The 21,378-nt window shown below is 43.1% G+C and overlaps 5 non-coding genes across 5 annotated transcripts; all 5 read left to right on the forward strand.

The window, feature by feature from the left end:
* Positions 1-1,775: 1,775 nt before the first annotated feature.
* On the forward strand, positions 1,776-1,848 carry trnav-aac (transfer RNA valine (anticodon AAC)). Its single transcript has one exon. It is a non-coding gene; the product is annotated as a tRNA-Val (tRNA).
* A 2,673-nt stretch (positions 1,849-4,521) lies between these two features.
* On the forward strand, positions 4,522-4,594 carry trnav-aac (transfer RNA valine (anticodon AAC)). The gene has a single exon. It is a non-coding gene; the product is annotated as a tRNA-Val (tRNA).
* A 3,064-nt stretch (positions 4,595-7,658) lies between these two features.
* Positions 7,659-7,731, forward strand: trnav-aac (transfer RNA valine (anticodon AAC)). The gene has a single exon. It is a non-coding gene; the product is annotated as a tRNA-Val (tRNA).
* A 2,676-nt stretch (positions 7,732-10,407) lies between these two features.
* On the forward strand, positions 10,408-10,480 carry trnav-aac (transfer RNA valine (anticodon AAC)). The gene has a single exon. It is a non-coding gene; the product is annotated as a tRNA-Val (tRNA).
* Positions 10,481-18,632: 8,152 nt separating this feature from the next.
* trnaa-ugc (transfer RNA alanine (anticodon UGC)) lies at positions 18,633-18,705 on the forward strand. Its single transcript has one exon. It is a non-coding gene; the product is annotated as a tRNA-Ala (tRNA).
* Positions 18,706-21,378: the final 2,673 nt, after the last annotated feature.

Genomic DNA, 21,378 nt, shown 5'->3' on the forward strand with positions numbered 1-21,378 from the left:
ACCACTCCACTATGTGAAATAGACCCTTTTAATCAACAATATCTAGGCCCCTCCTATTTTTATACACCTCAATGCGGTCGCCCATCAGGCTCCTCTGTTCCAAGGAAAACAAACCCATCCTATCCAATCTGTCCTCAAAGCAAAGTTGCTCCACTCCCGGCAACATCTACGTAAATCTCCTCTGTACCCTCTCCAGCGTATTCACGTTCTTCCTTCAATGCGGTGACCAGAACTGCACGCAGTACTCCAGCTGTGGCCTAACCAGAATTTTATACAGTTCTAGCATAACCCACTTGCTGTTCTCTTCCTTGCTTCTGCCAATAAATGCAACCATTCCATATGACTTCTTAACCAACTTTTCCAACTGGCCAGCTACCTTCAGGGATCTGTGGACAAGCAATCCCAGTTACCTTTGTTCCTCTACACTTCTCAATGTCATACCAGTTGATGTGTATTCCCTTTCCTTGTTAGCCCTCCACACAAATGCGCGATCTCTCACATTTCTGGTTTAAATTCAATTTGCCACTGCTCTACCCCCTTATCAGTTGATTGATATCTTCCTGGAGTCTCCAGCTTTCTTCTTCATTATCAACCACACTGCCTATTTTAATAACACCTGAAAACTTCGCAATCATAACACTTATATTCAAGTTTAGATCATTGATAAATACCATAAAAAGCAATGGATCTAGCACTGAAAACTGTGGAACCCCACTGGAAACATCCTTCCAGTCACAAAAACACCCATCAAACATTACCCTTTGCTTCCTGCCTGTGAGCCAAATTTGGATCCAATTTGCCACTGCGCCCTGAATCACATGGGCTTTTACTTAGAAAATGCATAATCATTAAATGTTATCCTGCCTTCATGGGAAAACATCATTAATTGACTGATGATCTTCATTTGCACAACTAAAGAAATGTTAACTGAAGGAGAGTCCTTAATTGAATAACTTATCTGTGCTCTGCACTTTAGCTCTGAATCCATAAACCATTTTGGACACTGTGCTTTAGAAGTCTGCTTCAAAATGTTCATTGCTGGTAACATGCACATGAGACGTTGGAAACAGTGAGATAGACTGTAGTGCAAGGGACTGGTTAATGTGAAACAGCAAAGAAAATATACATTCTGGAAGAATACCATCGAAAAGAAGTGTGGCCCGAACAGCCAAAAAGAAGATGAAGTGCTGAGCCCTTTTCAGCAAAAATTTATTTTTCAAACATTTCTCTGACCGAATCTTCATAAAAGAAAAATGATGCTTTTAAAGTCATTAATCCCGAATTTTCGTGCACCCGAATCTTCTGAATCAGATGCCTCTCGTTGTGTCGACTGAATCCATGTCCCTTTCAATATTCTGCTGACATGCACACTATTAAATGTGCCACTAACTTATAGAATCAAAGAATAAGGGAATGGATGCAGCCCGTCGAGCCCATGCCAACTCTCAACAAGTCTCACTCCCCTGTCGTTTACCCACAGCTGTGCAATTTTTTTCATTCGGATACTTATCCAACTCCGTTTTGAAAGATAAGATTGAGTCTGACTCCACCGCCCTTTAGAGAAGTGTATTCCAGATTCTAACCACTTGCTGAGGAATGGCCACTCCTGTTCCTATGTATAAAGGCAGAGAAACACGGGATCAATTCCTGCCACACTCACAACCTTGCTAAATATAGCACCTTTATTCTATTCTCGTGACACAATCTCGAGAAGTGTAGTCCAGCTGTTGAGGTTAAAGCTCTGGTTATGTTCCCAAGAATGTTACTAGCACAGCGTTTCTGTAGTGTAGTGGTTATCACGTTCGCCTAACACGCGAAAAGTCCCCGGTTCGAAACCGGGCGGAAACATTATGCAAACGTGTTCAATTAATGATAAGATAAAATTAAATCATTCATGTTAGTGGTTCAATATTAACAGAGTGCAGTGTCTCACGATGCTGTTCCATTTGCTGATTTCTCTCTGCAGTTCTGTTCACACTCAAATTCTACACAGTGTCTCTCACTTACTCCCGTTTCCAGCCCTGACGCTGGAGAAACCATATCTCAAAGCTGCACATTCCGTGCATTCAGGTCAGCTGTGAGAGATTATGAAAGTATCCTGCCACGCCACCACGCTTCACAACAGAAAATTAAAGCCACAAACAAACCCATCGACGAATCGCTCTTCCCCAGCTCCAGCGTGAGTGAGGGCGGGACAAGCCCTAACTTCCGCTCCCACACTCTCCAATCAGCCGCTGCCGGCGGAAAGCGGAGAATGCAGCATCAAACAGCGGTTTACCGCCCTTCACTGGGCTGCAAAATGCCACCGTTCGAGACAACGCTACCCGTACACCGAACAGCAGCCTCATAAGTTGCTTCATCTCAGCTACCTGAGTTCGAGCCCCAACTTGCACGAACACTTCTTCACTGGAAACAGCATTAATTATCTGATTGCCACGTTTTGCATCATGAAAGTAATCCTAACCGATAATTATATAATCATAGAGGTTTACAGCATGGAATGAGTCATTTACGCCCATCGTATCTGCACCGGCCAACAAATGCCCAGTTTTAGGTGTGTACCCCTGCACCTTAATGCATTTCATGTGCACATCTAAGAACTGGTTAAATGTGGTGAGGGTTTCTGCCTGCACCACACTTTCAGGCAGTGAGTTTGAGACCTCCACAAACATCTGCATGCAGAATGTTCACTTCAAATCCCCTTTAAACCTTACACTAATTACTTTTAAATTATGCAGCCTGGTTGTTGACCACTCCACTATGTGAAATAGACCCTTTTAATCAACAATATCTAGGCCTCTCCTATTTTTATACACCTCAATGCGGTCGCCCATCAGCCTCCTCTGTTCCAAGGAAAATAAACCCATCCTATCCAATCTGTCCTCATAGCAAAGTTGCTCCACTCCCGGCAACATCTACGTAAATCTCCTCTGTACCCTCTCCAGCGTATTCACGTTCTTCCTTCAATGCGGTGACCAGAACTGCACGCAGTACTCCAGCTGTGGCCTAACCAGAATTTTATACAGTTCTAGCACAACCCACTTGCTGTTCTGTTCCTTGCTTCTGCCAATAAATGCAACCATTCCATATGACTTCTTAATCAACTTTTCCAACTGGTCAGCTACCTTCAGGGATCTGTGGACAAGCAATCCCAGTTACCTTTGTTCCTCTACACTTCTCAATGTCATACCAGTTGATGTGTATTCCCTTTCATTGTTAGCCCTCCACAAATGCGCGATCTCTCACATCTCTGGTTTAAATTCAATTTGCCACTGCTCTACCCCCTTATCAGTTGATTGATATCTTCCTGGAGTCTCCAGCTTTCTTCTTCATTATCAACCACACTGCCTATTTTAATAACACCTGAAAACTTCGTAATCATAACACTTATATTCAAGTTGAGATCATTGATAAATACCATAAAAAGCAATGGATCTGGCACTGAAAACTGTGGAACCCCACTGGAAACATGCTTCCAGTCACAAAAACACCCATCAAACATTACCCTTTGCTTCCTGCCTGTGAGCCAAATTTGGATCCAATTTTCCACTTCGCCCTGAATCACATGGGCTTTTACTTAGAAAATGCATAATCATTAAATGTTATCCTGCCTTCATGGGAAAACATCATTAATTGACTGATGATCTTCATTTGCACAACTAAAGAAATGTTAACTGAAGGAGAGTCCTTAATTGAATAACTTATCTGTGCTCTGCACTTTAGCTCTGAATCCATAAACCATTTTGGACACTGTGCTTTAGAAGTCTGCTTCAAAATGTTCATTGCTGGTAACATGTATATGAGACGTTGGTAACAGTGAGATAGACTGTAGTGCAAGGGACTGGTTATTGTGAAACAGCAAAGAAAATATACATTCTGGAAGAATACCATCGAAAAGAAGTGTGGCCCAACAGCCAAAAAGAAGATGAAGTGCTGAGCCCTTTTCAGCAAAAAATTCTTTTTCAAACATTTCTCTGACCGAATCTTCACAAAAGAAAAATGATGCTTTTAAAGTCATTAAACCCGAATTTTCATGCACCGGAATCTTCTGAATCAGATGCCTCTCGTTGTGCCGACTGAATCCATGTCCCTTTCAATATTCTGCTGACATGCACACTATTAAATGTGCCACTAACTTTTCGAATCAATGAATAAGGGAATGGATGCAGCCCGTCGAGCCCATGCCAACTCTCAACAAGTCTCACTCCCCTGTCATTTACCCACAGCTGTGCAATTTTTTTCATTCGGATACTTATCCAACTCCGTTTTGAAAGATAAGATTGAGTCTGACTCCACCGCCCTTTAGAGAAGTGTATTCCAGATTCTAACCACTTGCTGAGGAATGGCCACTCCTGTTCCTATGTATAAAGGCAGAGAAACACGGGATCAATTCCTGCCACACTCACAACCTTGCTAAATATAGCACCGTTATTCTATTCTCGTGACACAAGCTCCAGACGTGTAGTCCAGCTGTTGAGGGAAAAGCTCTGGTTATGTTCCCAACAATGTTACTGCCACAGCGTTTCCGTAGTGTAGTGGTGATCACGTTCGCCTAACACGCGAAAGGTCCGCGGTTCGAAACCGGGCGGGAACATTTTGCAAACGTGTTCAATTAATGATAAGATAAAATTAAATCATTCACATTAGTGGTTCAATGTTAACAGAGTGCAGTGTCTCACGATGCTGTTCCATTTGCTGATTTCTCTCTACAGTTCTGTTCACACTCAAATTCTACACAGTGTCTCTCACTCCCTCCCGTTTCCAGCCCTGACGCTGGAGAAACCATATCTCAAAGCTGCACATTCCGTGCATTCAGGTCAGCTGTGAGAGATTATGAAAGTATCCTGCCACGCCACCACGCTTCACAACAGAAAATTAAAGCCACAAACAAACCCATCGACGAATCGCTCTTCCCCAGCTCCAGCGTGAGTGAGGGCGGGACAAGCCCTAACTTCCGCTCCCACACTCTCCAATCAGCCGCTGCCGGCGGAAAGCGGAGAATGCAGCATCAAACAGCGGTTTACCGCTCTTCACTGGGCTGCAAAATGCCAGCGTTCGAGAGAACGCTCCCCGTACACCGAACAGCAGCCTCATAAGATGCTTCATCTCAGCTTCCTGAGTTCGAGCCCCAGCTTGCACGAACACTTCTTCACTGGAAACACCATTAATTATCTGATTGCCACGTTTTGCATCATGAAAGTAATCCTAACCGATAATTATATAATCATAGAGGTTTACAGCATGGAAGGAGTCATTTAAGCCTATCGTATCTGCACCGGCCAACAAATGCCCAGTTTTAGGTGTGTACCCCTGCACCTTATTGCATTTCATGTGCACATCTCAGAACTGGTTAAATGTGGTGAGGGTTTCTGCCTGCACCACACTTTCAGGCAGTGAGTTTGAGACCCCCACAAACATCTGCATGCAGAATGTTCACTTCAAATCCCCTTTAACCCTTACACTAATTACTTTTAAATTATGCAGCCTGGTTGTTGACCACTCCACTATGTGAAATAGACCCATTTTAATCAACAATATCTAGGCCCCTCCTATTTTTATACACCTCAATGCGGTCGCCCATCAGCCTCCTCTGTTCCAAGGAAAACAAACCCATCCTATCCAATCTGTCCTACATAGAAACATAGAAACATAGAAAATAGGTGCAGGAGCAGGCCATTCAGCCCTTCTAGCCTGCACCGCCATTCAATGAGTTCATGGCTGAACATGAAACTTCAGTACCCCCTTCCTGCTTTCTCGCCATAACCCTTGATCCCCCGAGTAGTAAGGACTTCATCTAACTCCCTTTTGAATATATTTAGTGAATTGGCCTCAACTACTTTCTGTGGTAGAGAATTCCACAGGTTCACCACTCTCTGGGTGAAGAAGTTTCTCCTCATCTCGGTCCTAAATGGCTTACCCCTTATCCACAGACTGTGACCCCTGGTTCTGGACTTCCCCAACATTGGGAACATTCTTTCTGCATCTAACCTGTCTAAACCCGTCAGAATTTTAAACGTTTCATAGCAAAGTTGCTCCACTCCCGGCAACATCTACGTAAATCTCCTCTGTACCCTCTCCAGCGTATTCACGTTCTTCCATCAATGCGGTGACCAGAACTGCACGCAGTACTCCAGCTGTGGCCTAACCAGAATTTTATACAGTTCTAGCATAACCCACTTGCTTTTCTGTTCCTTGCTTCTGCCAATAAATGCAACCATTCCATATGAATTCTTCATCAACTTTTCCAACTGGCCAGCTACCTTCAGGGATCTGTGGGCAAGCAATCCCAGTTACCTTTGTTTCTCTACACTTATCAATGTCATACCAGTTGATGTGTATTCCCTTTCCTTGTTAGCCCTCCACAAATGCGCGATCTCTCACATCTCTGGATTAAATTCAATTTGCCACTGCTCTACCCCCTTATCAGTTGATTGATATCTTCCTGGAGTCTCCAGCTTTCTTCTTCATTATCAACCACACTGCCTATTTTAATAACACCTGAAAACTTCGTAATCATAATACTTATATTCAAGTTTAGATCATTGATAAATACCATAAAAAGCAATGGATCTGGCACTGAAAACTGTGGAACCACACTGGAAACATCCTTCCAGTCACAAAAACACCCATCAAACATTACCCTTTGCTTCCTGCCTCTGAGCCAAATTTGGATCCAATTTGCCACTTCGCCCTGAATCACATGGGCTTTTACTTAGAAAATGCATAATCATTAAATGTTATACTGCCTTCATGGGAAAACATCATTAATTGACTGATGATCTTCATTTGCACAACTAAAGAAATGTTAACTGAAGGAGCATCCTTAATTGAATAACTTATCTGTGCTCTGCACTTTACCTCTGAATCCATAAACCATTTTGGACACTGTGCTTTAGAAGTCTGCTTCAAAATGTTCATTGCTGGTAACATGTACATGAGACGTTGGAAACAGTGAGATAGACTGCAGTGCAAGGGACTGGATATTGTGAAACAGCAAAGAAAATATACATTCTGGAAGAATACCATCGAAAAGAAGTGTGGCCCTAACAGCCAAAAAGAAGATGAAGTGCTGAGCCCTTTTCAGCAAAAAATTCTTTTTCAAACATTTCTCTGACCGAATCTTCACAAAAGAAAAATGATGCTTTTAAAGTCATTAAACCCGAATTATCATGCACCGGAATCTTCTGAATCAGATGCCTCTCGTTGTGCCGACTGAATCCATGTCTCTTTCAATATTCTGCTGACATGCACACTATTAAATGTGCCACTAACTTATAGAATCAAAGAATAAGGGAATGGATGCAGCCCGTCGAGCCCATGCCAACTCTCAACAAGTCTCACTCCCCTGTCACTTACCCACAGCTGTGCAATTTTTTTCATTCGGATGCTTATCCAGCTCCGTTTTGAAAGATAAGATTGAGTTTGACTCCACCGCCCTTTAGAGAAGTGTATTCCAGATTCTAACCACTTGCTGAGGAATGGCCACTCCTGTTCCTATGTATAAAGGCAGAGAAACACGGGATCGATTCCTGCCACACTCACAACCTTGCTAAGTATAGCACCTTTATTCTATTCTCGTGACACAAGCTCCAGAAGTGTAGTCCAGCTGTTGAGGTTAAAGCTCTGGTTATGTTCCCAACAATGTTCACTGCCACAGTGTTTCTGTAGTGTAGTGGTTATCACGTTCGCCTAACACGTGAAAAGTCCCCGGTTCGAAACCGGGCGGAAACATTATGCAAACGTGTTCAATTAATGATAAGATAAAATTAAATCATTCATATTAGAGGTTCAATGTTAACAGAGTGCAGTGTCTCACGATGCTGTTCCATTTGCTGATTTCTCTCTACAGTTCTGTTCACACTCAAATTCTACACAGTGTCTCTCACTCCCTCCCGTTTCCAGCCCTGACGCTGGAGTAACCAGATCTCAAAGCTGCACATTCCGTGCATTCAGGTCAGCTGTGAGAGATTATTAAAGGATCCTGCCACGCCACCACGCTTCACAACAGAAAATTAAAGCCACAAACAAACCCATCGACTAATCGCTCTTCCTCAGCTCCAGAGTGAGTGAGGGCGGGACAAGCCCTAACTTCCGCTCCCACACTCTCCAATCAGCCGCTGCCGGCGGAAAGCGGAGAATGCAGCATCAAACAGCGGTTTACCGCCCTTCACTGGGCTGCAAAATGCCACCGTTCGAGACAACGCTCCCCGTACACCGAACAGCAGCCTCAGAAGATGCTTCATCTCAGCTTCCTGAGTTCGAGCCCCAGCTTGCACGAACACTTCTTCACTGGAAACAGCATTAATTATTTGATTGCCACGTTTTGCATCATGAAAGTAATCCTAACCGATAATTATATAATCATAGAGGTTTACAGCATGGAAGGAGTCATTTACGCCCATCGTATCTGCACCGGCCAACAAATGCCCAGTTTTAGATGTGTACCCCTGCACCTTATTGCATTTCATGTGCACATCTAAGAACTGGTTAAATGTGGTGAGGGTTTCTGCCTGCACCACACTTTCAGGCATTGAGTTTGAGACCCCCACAAACATCTGCATGCAGAATGTTCACTACAAATCCCCTTTAACCCTTACACTAATTACTTTTAAATTATGCAGCCTGGTTGTTGACCACTCCACTATGTGAAATAGACCCTTTTAATCAACAATATCTAGGCCCCTCCTATTTTTATACACCTCAATGCGGTCGCCCATCAGGCTCCTCTGTTCCAAGGAAAACAAACCCATCCTATCCAATCTGTCCTCAAAGCAAAGTTGCTCCACTCCCGGCAACATCTACGTAAATCTCCTCTGTACCCTCTCCAGCGTATTCACGTTCTTCCTTCAATGCGGTGACCAGAACTGCACGCAGTACTCCAGCTGTGGCCTAACCAGAATTTTATACAGTTCTAGCATAACCCACTTGCTGTTCTCTTCCTTGCTTCTGCCAATAAATGCAACCATTCCATATGACTTCTTAACCAACTTTTCCAACTGGCCAGCTACCTTCAGGGATCTGTGGACAAGCAATCCCAGTTACCTTTGTTCCTCTACACTTCTCAATGTCATACCAGTTGATGTGTATTCCCTTTCCTTGTTAGCCCTCCACACAAATGCGCGATCTCTCACATTTCTGGTTTAAATTCAATTTGCCACTGCTCTACCCCCTTATCAGTTGATTGATATCTTCCTGGAGTCTCCAGCTTTCTTCTTCATTATCAACCACACTGCCTATTTTAATAACACCTGAAAACTTCGCAATCATAACACTTATATTCAAGTTTAGATCATTGATAAATACCATAAAAAGCAATGGATCTAGCACTGAAAACTGTGGAACCCCACTGGAAACATCCTTCCAGTCACAAAAACACCCATCAAACATTACCCTTTGCTTCCTGCCTGTGAGCCAAATTTGGATCCAATTTGCCACTGCGCCCTGAATCACATGGGCTTTTACTTAGAAAATGCATAATCATTAAATGTTATCCTGCCTTCATGGGAAAACATCATTAATTGACTGATGATCTTCATTTGCACAACTAAAGAAATGTTAACTGAAGGAGAGTCCTTAATTGAATAACTTATCTGTGCTCTGCACTTTAGCTCTGAATCCATAAACCATTTTGGACACTGTGCTTTAGAAGTCTGCTTCAAAATGTTCATTGCTGGTAACATGCACATGAGACGTTGGAAACAGTGAGATAGACTGTAGTGCAAGGGACTGGTTAATGTGAAACAGCAAAGAAAATATACATTCTGGAAGAATACCATCGAAAAGAAGTGTGGCCCGAACAGCCAAAAAGAAGATGAAGTGCTGAGCCCTTTTCAGCAAAAATTTATTTTTCAAACATTTCTCTGACCGAATCTTCATAAAAGAAAAATGATGCTTTTAAAGTCATTAATCCCGAATTTTCGTGCACCCGAATCTTCTGAATCAGATGCCTCTCGTTGTGTCGACTGAATCCATGTCCCTTTCAATATTCTGCTGACATGCACACTATTAAATGTGCCACTAACTTATAGAATCAAAGAATAAGGGAATGGATGCAGCCCGTCGAGCCCATGCCAACTCTCAACAAGTCTCACTCCCCTGTCATTTACCCACAGCTGTGCAATTTTTTTCATTCGGATACTTATCCAACTCCGTTTTGAAAGATAAGATTGAGTCTGACTCCACCGCCCTTTAGAGAAGTGTATTCCAGATTCTAACCACTTGCTGAGGAATGGCCACTCCTGTTCCTATGTATAAAGGCAGAGAAACACGGGATCAATTCCTGCCACACTCACAACCTTGCTAAATATAGCACCTTTATTCTATTCTCGTGACACAATCTCGAGAAGTGTAGTCCAGCTGTTGAGGTTAAAGCTCTGGTTATGTTCCCAAGAATGTTACTAGCACAGCGTTTCTGTAGTGTAGTGGTTATCACGTTCGCCTAACACGCGAAAAGTCCCCGGTTCGAAACCGGGCGGAAACATTATGCAAACGTGTTCAATTAATGATAAGATAAAATTAAATCATTCATGTTAGTGGTTCAATATTAACAGAGTGCAGTGTCTCACGATGCTGTTCCATTTGCTGATTTCTCTCTGCAGTTCTGTTCACACTCAAATTCTACACAGTGTCTCTCACTTACTCCCGTTTCCAGCCCTGACGCTGGAGAAACCATATCTCAAAGCTGCACATTCCGTGCATTCAGGTCAGCTGTGAGAGATTATTAAAGGATCCTGTTACGCCGCCACGCTTCACAACAGAAAATTAAAGCCACAAACAAACCCATCGACTAATCACTATTCCCCAGCTCCAGAGTGAGTGAGGGCGGGACAGGACCTAACTTCCGCTCCAACACTCTCCAATCAGCCGCTGCCGGCGGGAAGCGGAGAATGCAGCATCAAACAGCGGTTTACCGCGCTTCATTGGGCTGCAAAATGCCACCGTTCGAGACAACGCTCCCCGGAGCATAAGATGCTTCATCTCAGCTTCCTGAGTTCGAGCCCCAGCTTGCACAAACACTTCTTCACTGGAAACACCATTAATTTTCTGATTGCCACGTTTTGCCTCATGAAAGTAATCCTAACCGATAATTATATAATCATAGAGGTTTACAGCATGGAAGGAGTCATTTAAGCCCATCGTATCTGCACCGGCCAACAAATGCCGAGTTTTAGGCGTGTACCCTTGCACCTTATTGCATTTCATGTGCACATCTAAGAACTTGTTAAATGTGGTGAGGGTTTCTGCCTGCACCACACTTTCAGGCAGTGAGTTTGAGACCCTCACAAACATCTGCATGCAGAATGTTCACCTCAAATCCCCTTTAAACCTGACACTAATTACTTTTAAATTATGCAGCCTGGTTGTTGACCACTCCACTCTGTGAAATAGACCCTTTTAATCAACAATATCCAGGCCGCTCTTATTTTTATACACCTCAATGCTGTCGCCCATCAGCCTCCTCTGTTCCAAGGAAAACAAACCCATCCGAATCAATCTGTTCTCCTAGCAATGTTGCTCCACTCCCTGTAACATCTACGTAAATCTCCTCTGTTCCCGCTCTAGCTTATTCATGTTCTTCCTTCAATGCGGTGACCAGAACTGCACGCTGTACTCCAGCTGTGGCCTAACCAGAATTTTATACAGGTCTAGCATAACCCACTTGCTGTTCTGTTCCTTGCTTCTGCCAATAAATGCAACCATTCCATATGACTTCTTAACCAACTTTTCCAACTGGCCAGCTACCTTCAGGGATCTGTGGACAAGCAATCCCAGTTACCTTTGTTCCTCAACACTTCTCAATGTCATACCAGTTGATGTGTATTCCCTTTCCTTGTTAGCCCTCCACAAATGCGCGATCCCTCACATCTCTGGATTAAATTCCATTTGCCACTGCTCTACCCCCTTATCAGTTGATTGATATCTTCCTGGAGTCTCCAGCTTTCTTCTTCATTATCAACCGCACTGCTATTTTAATAACACCTGAAAACTTCGTAATCATAACACCTATATTCAAGTTTAGATCATTGATAAATACCATAAAAAGCAATGGATCTGGCACTGAAAACTGCGGAACCCCACTGGAAACATCCTTCCAGTCACAAAAACACCCATCAAACATTACCCTTTGCTTCCTGCCTCTGAGCCAAATTTGGATCCAATATGCCACTTCGTCCTGAATCACATGGGCTTTTACTAAGAAAATGCATAATCATTAAATGTTATCCTGCCTTCATAGGAAAACATCATTAATTGACTGATGATCTTCATTTGCACAACTAAAGAAATGTTAACTGAAGGAGAGTCCTTAATTGAATAACTTAGCTGTGCTCTGCACTTTACCTCTGAATCCATAAACCATTTTGGACACTGTGCTTTAGAAATCTGCTTCAAAATGTTCATTGCTGGTAACATGTACATGAGACGTTGGAAACAGTGAGATAGACTGTAGTGCAAGGGACTGGTTATTGTGAAACAGCAAAGAAAATATGCATTCTGGAATAATAACATCGAAAAGAAGTGTGGCCCTAACAGCCAAAAAGAAGATGAAGTGCTGAGCCCTTCTCAGCAAAAAATTATTTTCCCAAACATTTCTCTGACCGAATCTTCACAAAACAAAAATGATGCTTTTAAAGTCATTAAACCCGAATTTTCGTGCACCCGAATCTTCTGAATCAGATGCCTCTCGTTGTGCCGACTGAATCCATGGCCCTTTCAATATTATGCTGACATGCACACTATTAAATGTGCCACTAACTTATAAAATCAAAGAATAAGGGAATGGTTGCAGCCCGTCGTGCCCATGCCAACTTTCAACAAGTCTCACTCCCCTGTCATTTACCCACAGGTGTGGAATTTCTTTCATTCGGATACTTATCCAACTCCGTTTTGAAAGATAAGATTGAGTCTGACTCCACCGCCCTTTAGAGCAGTGTATTCCAGATGCTAACCACTTGCTGAGGAATGGCCACTCCTGATCCTATGTATAAAGGCAGAGAAACACGGGATCAATTCCTGCCACACTCACAACCTTGCTAAATATCGCACCGTCATTCTATTCTCGTGACACAAGCTCCAGAAGTGTAGTCCAGCTGTTGAGGTTAAAGCTCTGGTTATGTTCCCAACAATATTACTGGCACAGCGTTTCCGTAGTGTAGTGGTTATCACGTTCGCCGAACGCATGAAAGTCCCCGGTTTGAAACCGGGCGGAAACATTATGCAAACGTGTTCAATTAATGATTTGATAAAATTAAATCATTCATATCAGTGGTTCAATATTAACAGAGTGCAGTGTCTCACGCTGCTGTTCCATTTGCTGATTTCTCTTTACAGTTCTGCACACACTCAAATTCTACACACTGTCTCTCACTCCCTCCCGTTTCCAGCCCTGACGGTGGAGAAAACATATCTCAAAGCTGCACATTCCGTGCATTCAGTTCAGCTGTGAGAGATTATTAAAGGTTCCTACCACGCCGCCACGCATCACAGCAGAAAATTAAAGCCACAAACAAACCCATCGACTAATAGCTCTTCCCCAGCTCCAGAGTGAGTGAGGGCGGGACAAGCCCTAACTTCCGCTCCCACACTCTCCAATCAGCCGCTGCCGGCGGAAAGCGGAGAATTCAGCATCAAACAGCGTTTTACCGCCCTTCACTGGGCTGCAAAATGCCACCATTCGAGACAACGCTCCCTGTACACCGAACAGCAGCCTCATAAGATGCTTCATCTCAGCTTCCTGAGTTCGAGCCCCAGCTTGCACAAACACTTCTTCACTGGAAACACCATTAATTATCTGATTGCCATGTTTTGCATCATGAAAGTAATCCTAACCGATAATTATATAATCATAGAGGTTTACAGCATGGAAGGAGTCATTTAAGCCCATCGTATCTGCACCGGCCAACAAATGCCCAGTTTTAGGCGTGTAACTTTGCACCTTATTGCATTTCATGTGCACATCTAAGAACTTGTTAAATGTGGTGAGGGTTTCTGCCTGCACCACGCTTTCAGGCAGTGAGTTTGAGACCCCCACAAACATCTGCATGCAGAATGTTCACTTCAAATCCCCTTAAACCCTTACACTGCTTACGTTTAAATTATGCAGCCTGGTTGTTGACCACTCCACTCTGTGAAATAGACCCTTTAATCAACAATATCTAGGCCCCTCCTATTTTTATACACCTCAATGCTGTCGCCCATCAGCCTCCTCTGTTCCAAGGAAAACAAACCCATCCTATCCAATCTGTCCTCATAACAAAGTTGCTCCACTCCCGGCAACATCTACGTAAATCTCGTCTGTACCCTCTCCAGCGTATTCACGTTCTTCCTTCAATGCGGTGACCAGAACTGCACGAAGTACTCTAGCTGTGGCCTAACCAGAATTTTATACAGTTCTAGCATAACCCACTTGCTGTTCTGTTCCTTGCTTCTGCCAATAAATGCAACCATTCCATATGACTTCTTAACCAACTTTTCCAACTGGCCAGCTACCTTCAGGGATCTGTGGACAAGCAATCCCAGTTACCTTTCTTCCTCTACACTTCTCAATGTCATACCAGTTGATGTGTATTCCCTTTCCTTGTTAGCCCTCCACAAATGCGCGATCTCTCACATCTCTGGTTTAAATTCAATTTGCCACTGCTCTACCCCCTTATCAGTTGATTGATATCTTCCTGGAGTCTCCAGCTTTCTTCTTCATTATCAACCGCACTGCTATTTTAATAACACCTGAAAACTTCCTAATCATAACACCTATATTCAAGTTTAGATCATTGATAAATACCATAAAAAGCAATGGATCTGGCACTGAAAACTGCGGAACCCCACTGGAAACATCCTTCCAGTCACAAAAACACCCATCAAACATTACCCTTTGCTTCCTGCCTCTGAGCCAAATTTGGATCCAATATGCCACTTCGCCCTGAATCACATGGGCTTTTACTAAGAAAACGCATAATCATTAAATGTTATCCTGCCTTCATGGGAAAACATCATTAATTGACTTGATGGTCTTCATTTGCAAAACTAAAGAAATGTTAACTGAAGGAGAGTCCTTAATTGAATAACTTATCTGTGCTCTGCACTTTACCTATGAATCAATAAACCATTTCGGACACTGTGCTTTAGAAGTCTGCTTCAAAATGTTCCTTGCTGGTAACATGTACATGGGACGTTGGAAACAGTGAGATAGACTGTAGTGCAAGGGACTGGTTATTGTGAAACAGCAAAGAAAATGTACATTCTGGAAGAATACCATCGAAAAGAAGTGTGGCCCTAACAGCCAAAAAGAAGATGAAGTGCTGAGCCCTTTTCAGCAAAAAATTATTTTCCCAAACATTTCTCTGACCGAATCTTCACAAAACAAAAATGATGCTTTTAAAGTCATTAAACCCGAATTTTCGTGCACCCGAATCTTCTGAATCAGATACCTCTCGTTTGCCGACTGAATCCATGTCCCTTTCAATATTCTGCTGACATGCACACTATTAAATGTGCCACTAACTTATAGAATCAAAGAATAAGGGAATGGTTGCAGCCCGTCGAGCACATGCCAATTCTCAACAAGTCTCACTCCCCTGTCATTTACCCACAGCTGTGCAATTTTTTTCATTCGGATACTTATCCAACTCCGTTTTGAAAGATAAGATTGAGTCTGACTCTACCGCCCTTTGGAGCAGTGTATTCCAGATTCTAACCACTTGCTGAGGAATGGCCACTCCTGTTCGTATGTATAAAGGCAGAGAAACACGGGATCAATTCCTGCCACACTCACAACCTTGCTAAATATCGCACCGTCATTCTATTCTCGTGACACAAGCTCCAGAAGTGTAGTCCAGCTGTTGAGGTTAAAGCTCTGGTTATGTTCCCAACAATGTTAATGTCACAGCGTTTCCGTAGTGTAGTGGTTATCATGCTAGCCTCACAAGCGAAAGGTCCCCGGTTCGAAACCGGGTGGAATCATTATGCAAACGTGTTCAATTAATGATTAGATAAAATTAAATCATTCATATCAGTGGTTCAATATTAACAGAGTGCAGTATCTCACGATGCTGTTCCATTTGCTAATTTCTCTCTGCAGTTCTGTACACTCTCAAATTCTACACAGTGTCTCTCACTCCCTCCCGTTTCCAGCCCTGACGCTGGAGAAACCATATCTCAAAGCTGCACATTCCGTGCATATAGGTCAGCTGTGAGAGATTATTAAAGGATCCTGCCACGCCACCACGCTTCACAAAAGAAAATTAAAGCCACAAACAAACCCATCCACTAATCGCTCTTTCCCAGCTCCAGAGTGAGTGAGGGCGGGACAAGCCCTAACTTCCGCTCCCACACTCTCCAATCAGCCGCTGCCGGCGGAAAGCGGAGAATGCAGCATCAAACAGCGGTTTACCGCTCTTCACTGGGCTGCAAAATGCCACCGTTCGAGCGAACGCTCCCCGTACACCGAACAGTAGCCTCATAAGATGCTTCATCTCAGCTTCCTGAGTTCGAGCCCCAGCTTGCACGAACACTTCTTCACTGGAAACACCATTAATTATCTGATTGCCACGTTTTGCATCATGAAAGTAATCCTAACCGATAATTATATAATCATAGAGGTTTACAGCATGGAAAGAGTCATTTAAGCCCATCGTATCTGCACCGGCCAACAAATGCCCAGTTTTAGGTGTGTCCCCCTGCACCTTATTGCATTTCATGTGCACATCTAAGAACTTGTTAAATGTGGTGAGGGTTTCTGCCTGCACCACACTTTCAGGCAGTGAGTTTGAGACCCCCACAAACATCTGCATGCAGAATGTTCACTTCAAATCCCCTTTAACCCTTACACTAATTAATTTGAAATTATGCAGCCTGGTTGTTGGCCACTACGCTATGTGAAATAGACCCCTTTTAAAAAACAATATCTAGGCCCCTTCTATTTTTATACACCTCAATACTGTCGCCCATCAGCTTCCTCTGTTCCAAGGAAAACAAACCCATCCTATCCAATCTGTCCTCATAGCAAAGTTGCTCCACTCCCGGCAACAACTACGTAAATCTCCTCTGTACCCTCTCCAGCGTATTCACGTCCTTCCTTCAATGCGGTGACTAGAACTGCACGCAGTACTCCAGCTGTGGCCTAACCAGAATTTTATACAGTTCTAGCATAAACCACTTGCTGTTCTGCTCCTTGCTTCTGCCAATAAATGCAACCATTCCATATGACTTCTTAACCAACTTTTCCAACTGGCCAGCTACCTTCAGGGATCTGTGGACAAGCAATCCCAGTTACCTTTGTTCCTCTACACTTCTCAATGTCATACCAGTTGATGTGTATTCCCTTTCCTTGTTAGCCCTCCATAAATGCGCGATCTCTCACATCTCTGGATTAAATTCAATTTGCCACTGCTCTACCCCCTTATCAGTTGATTGATATCTTCCTGTAGTCTCCAGCTTTCTTCTTCATTATCAACCCACTGCCTATTTTAATAACACCTGAAAACTTCGTGATCATAACACCTATAATCAAGTTTAGATCATTGATAAATACCATAAAAGCAATGGATCTGGCACTGAAAACTGTGGAACCCCACTGGAAACATCCTTCCAGTCACAAAATCACCCATCAAACATTACCCTTTGCTTCCTGCCTGTGAGCCAAATTTGGATCCAATTTGCCACTTCGCCCTGAATCACATGGGCTTTTACTTAGAAAATGCATAATCATTAAATGTTATCCTGCCTTCATGGGAAAACATCATTAATTGACTTGATGATCTTCATTTGCAAAACTAAAGAAATGTTAACTGAAGGAGAGTCCTTAATTGAATAACTTATCTGTGCTCTGCACTTTACCTCTGAATCCATAAACCATATTGGACAGTGTGCTTTAGAAGTCTGCTCCAAAATGTTCCTTGCTGGTAACATGTACATGGGACGTTGGAAACAGTGAGATAGACTGCAGTGCAAGGGACTGATTATTGTGAAAAAGCAAACAAAATATACATTCTGGAAGAATACCATCGAAAAGAAGTGTGGCCCTAACAGCCAAAAAGAAGATGAAGTGCTGAGCCCTTTTCAGCAAAAAATTATTTTTCAAACATTTCTCTGACCGAATCTTCACAAAAGAAAAATGATGCTTTTAAAGTCATTAAACCCGAATTTTCGTGCACACGAATCTTCTGAATCAGATGCCTCTCGTTGTGCCGACTGAATCCATGTCCCTTTCAATATTCTGCTGACATGCACACTATTAAATGTGCCACTAACTTATAGAATCAAAGAATAAGGGAATGGATGCAGCCCGTCGAGCCCATGCCAACTCTCAACAAGTCTCACTCCCCTGTCATTTACCCACAGCTGTGCAATTTTTTTCATTCGGATACTTATCCAACTCCATTTTGAAAGATAAGATTGAGTCTGACTCCACCGCCCTGTAGAGAAGTGTATTCCAGATTCTTAACCACTTGCTCAGGAATGGCCACACCTGTTCCTATGTATAAAGGCAGAGAAACACGGGATCAATTCCTGCCACACTCACAACCTTGCTAAATATAGCACCGTTATTCTATTCTCGTGACACAAGCTCCAGAAGTGTAGTCCAGCTGTTGAGGTTAAAGCTCTGGTTATGTTCCCAACAATGTTACTGCAGCAGCGTTTCCGTAGTGTAGTGGTTATCATGTTAGCCTTGCACGCGAAAGGTCCCCGGTTCGAAACCGGGCGGAAACATTATGCAAACGTGTTCAATTAATGATTAGATAAAATTAAATCATTCATATTAGTGGTTCAATATTAACAGAGTGCAGTGTCTCACGATGCTGGTCCATTTGCTGATTTCTCTCTACAGTTCTGTTCACACTCAAATTCTTCACAGTGTCTCTCACTCCCTCCCGTTTCCAGCCCTGACGCTGGAGAAACCATATCTCAAAGCTGCACATTCCGTGCATTCAGGTCAGCTGTGAGCTTTTATTAAAGGATCCTGCCACGCCACCAAGCTTCACAACAGAAAATTAAAGCCACAAACAAACCCATCGACTAATCGCTCTTCCCCAGCTCCAGAATGAGTGAGGGCGGGACAAGCCCTAACTTCCGCTCCCACACTTTCCAATCAGCCGCTGCCGGCGGAAAGCGGAGAATGCAGCATCAAACAGCGGTTTACAGCCCTTCACTGGGCTGCAAAATGCCACCGTTCGAGACAACGCTCCCCGTACACCGAACAGCAGCCTCATAAGATGCTTCATCTCAGCTTCCTGAGTTCGAGCCCCAGCTTGCACGAACACTTCTTCACTGGAAACATCATTAATTATCTGATTGCCACGTTTTGCATCATGAAAGTAATCCTAACTGATAATTATATAATCATAGAGGTTTACAGCATGGAAGGAGTCATTTAAGCCCATCGTATCTGCACCGGCCAACAAATGCCCAGTTTTAGGTGTGTCCCCCTGCAACTTATTGCATTTCATGTGCACATCTAAGAACTTGTTAAATGTGGTGAGGGTTTCTGCCTGCACCACACTTTCAGGCAGTGAGTTTGAGACCCCCATAATCATCTGCATGCAGAATGTTCACTTCAAATCCCCTTTAACCCTTACACTAATTACTTTGAAATTATGCAGCCTGGTTGTTGACCACTCCGCTATGTGAAATGGACCACTTTAAACAACAATATCTAGGCCCCTCCTATTTTTATACACCTCAATACTGTCGCCCATCAGCCTCCTCTGTTCCAAGGAAAACAAACCCATCCTATCCAATCTGTCCTCATAGCAAAGTTGCTCCACTCCCGGCAACAACTACGTAAATCTCCTCTGTACCCTCTCCAGCGTATTAACGTCCTTCCTTCAATGCGGTGACTAGAACTGCACGCAGTACTCATGCTGTGGCCTAACCAGAATTTTATACAGTTCTAGCATAACCCACTTGCTGTTCTGTTCCTTGCTTCTGCAAATACATGCTACCATTCCATATGACTTCTTAACCAACTTTTCCAACTGGCCAGCTACCTTCAGGGATCTGTGGACAAGCAATCCCAGTTACCTTTGTTCCTCTACACTTCTCAATGTCATACCAGTTGATGTGTATTCCCTTTCCTTGTTAGCCCTCCACAAATGCGCTATCACTCACATCTCTGGATTAAATTCCATTTGCCACTGCTCTACCCCCTTATCTGTTGATTGATATCTTCCTGGAGTCTCCAGCTTTCTTCTTCATTATCAACCCACTGCCTATTTTAATAACACCTGAAAACTTCGTAATCATAACACCTATATTCAAGTTTAGATCATTGATAAATACCATAAAAAGCAATGGATCTGGCACTGAAAACTGCGGAACCCCACTGGAATCATCCTTCCAGTCATAAAAACACCCATCAAACATTACCCTTTGCTTACTGCCTCTGAGCCAAATTTGGATCCAATATGCCACTTCGCCCTGAATCACATGGGCATTTACTTAGAAAATGCATAATCATTAAATGTTATCCTGCCTTCATGGGAAAACATCATTAATTGACTGATGATCTTCATTTGCACAACTAAAGAAATGTTAACTGAAGGAGAGTCCTTAATTGAATAACTTATCTGTGCTCTGCACTTTACCTCTGAATCCATAAACCATATTGGACAGTGTGCTTTAGAAGTCTGCTTCAAAATGTTCCTTGCTGGTAACATGTACATGGGACGTTGGAAACAGTGAGATAGACTGTAGTGCAAGGGACTGGTTATTGTGAAACAGCAAAGAAAATATACATTCTGGAAGAATACCATCGAAAAGAAGTGTGGCCCTAACAGCCAAAAAGAAGATGAAGTGCTGAGCCCTTTTCAGCAAAAAATTCTTTTTCAAACATTTTTCTGACCGAATCTTCACAAAAGAAAAATGATGCTTTTAAAGTCATTAAACCCGAATTTTCATGCACCGGAATCTTCTGAATCAGATGCCTCTCGTTGTGCCGACTGAATCCATGTCCCTTTCAATATTCTGCTGACATGCACACTATTAAATGTGCCACTAACTTATAGAATCAAAGCATAAGGGAATGGATGCAGCCCGTCGAGCCCATGCCAACTCTCAACAAGTCTCACTCCCCTGTCTTTTACCCACAGCTGTGCAATTTTTTTCATTCGGATACTTATACAACGCCGTTTTGAAAGATAAGATTGAGTCTGACTCCACCGCCCTTTCGAGAAGTGTATTCCAGATTCTAACCAATTGCTGAGGAATGGCCACTCCTGTTCCTATGTATAAAGGCAGAGAAACACGGGATCAATTCCTGCCACACTCACAACCTTGCTAAATATCGCACCGTTATTCTATTCTCGTGACACAAGCTCCAGAAGTGTAGTCCAGCTGTTGAGGTTAAAGCTCTGGTTATGTTCCCAACAATGTTACTGCCACAGA

This window comes from Pristiophorus japonicus, chromosome 3 (genome assembly GCF_044704955.1).
Source record: "Pristiophorus japonicus isolate sPriJap1 chromosome 3, sPriJap1.hap1, whole genome shotgun sequence".
In the NCBI taxonomy this organism is placed as follows: domain Eukaryota; kingdom Metazoa; phylum Chordata; class Chondrichthyes; family Pristiophoridae; genus Pristiophorus; species Pristiophorus japonicus.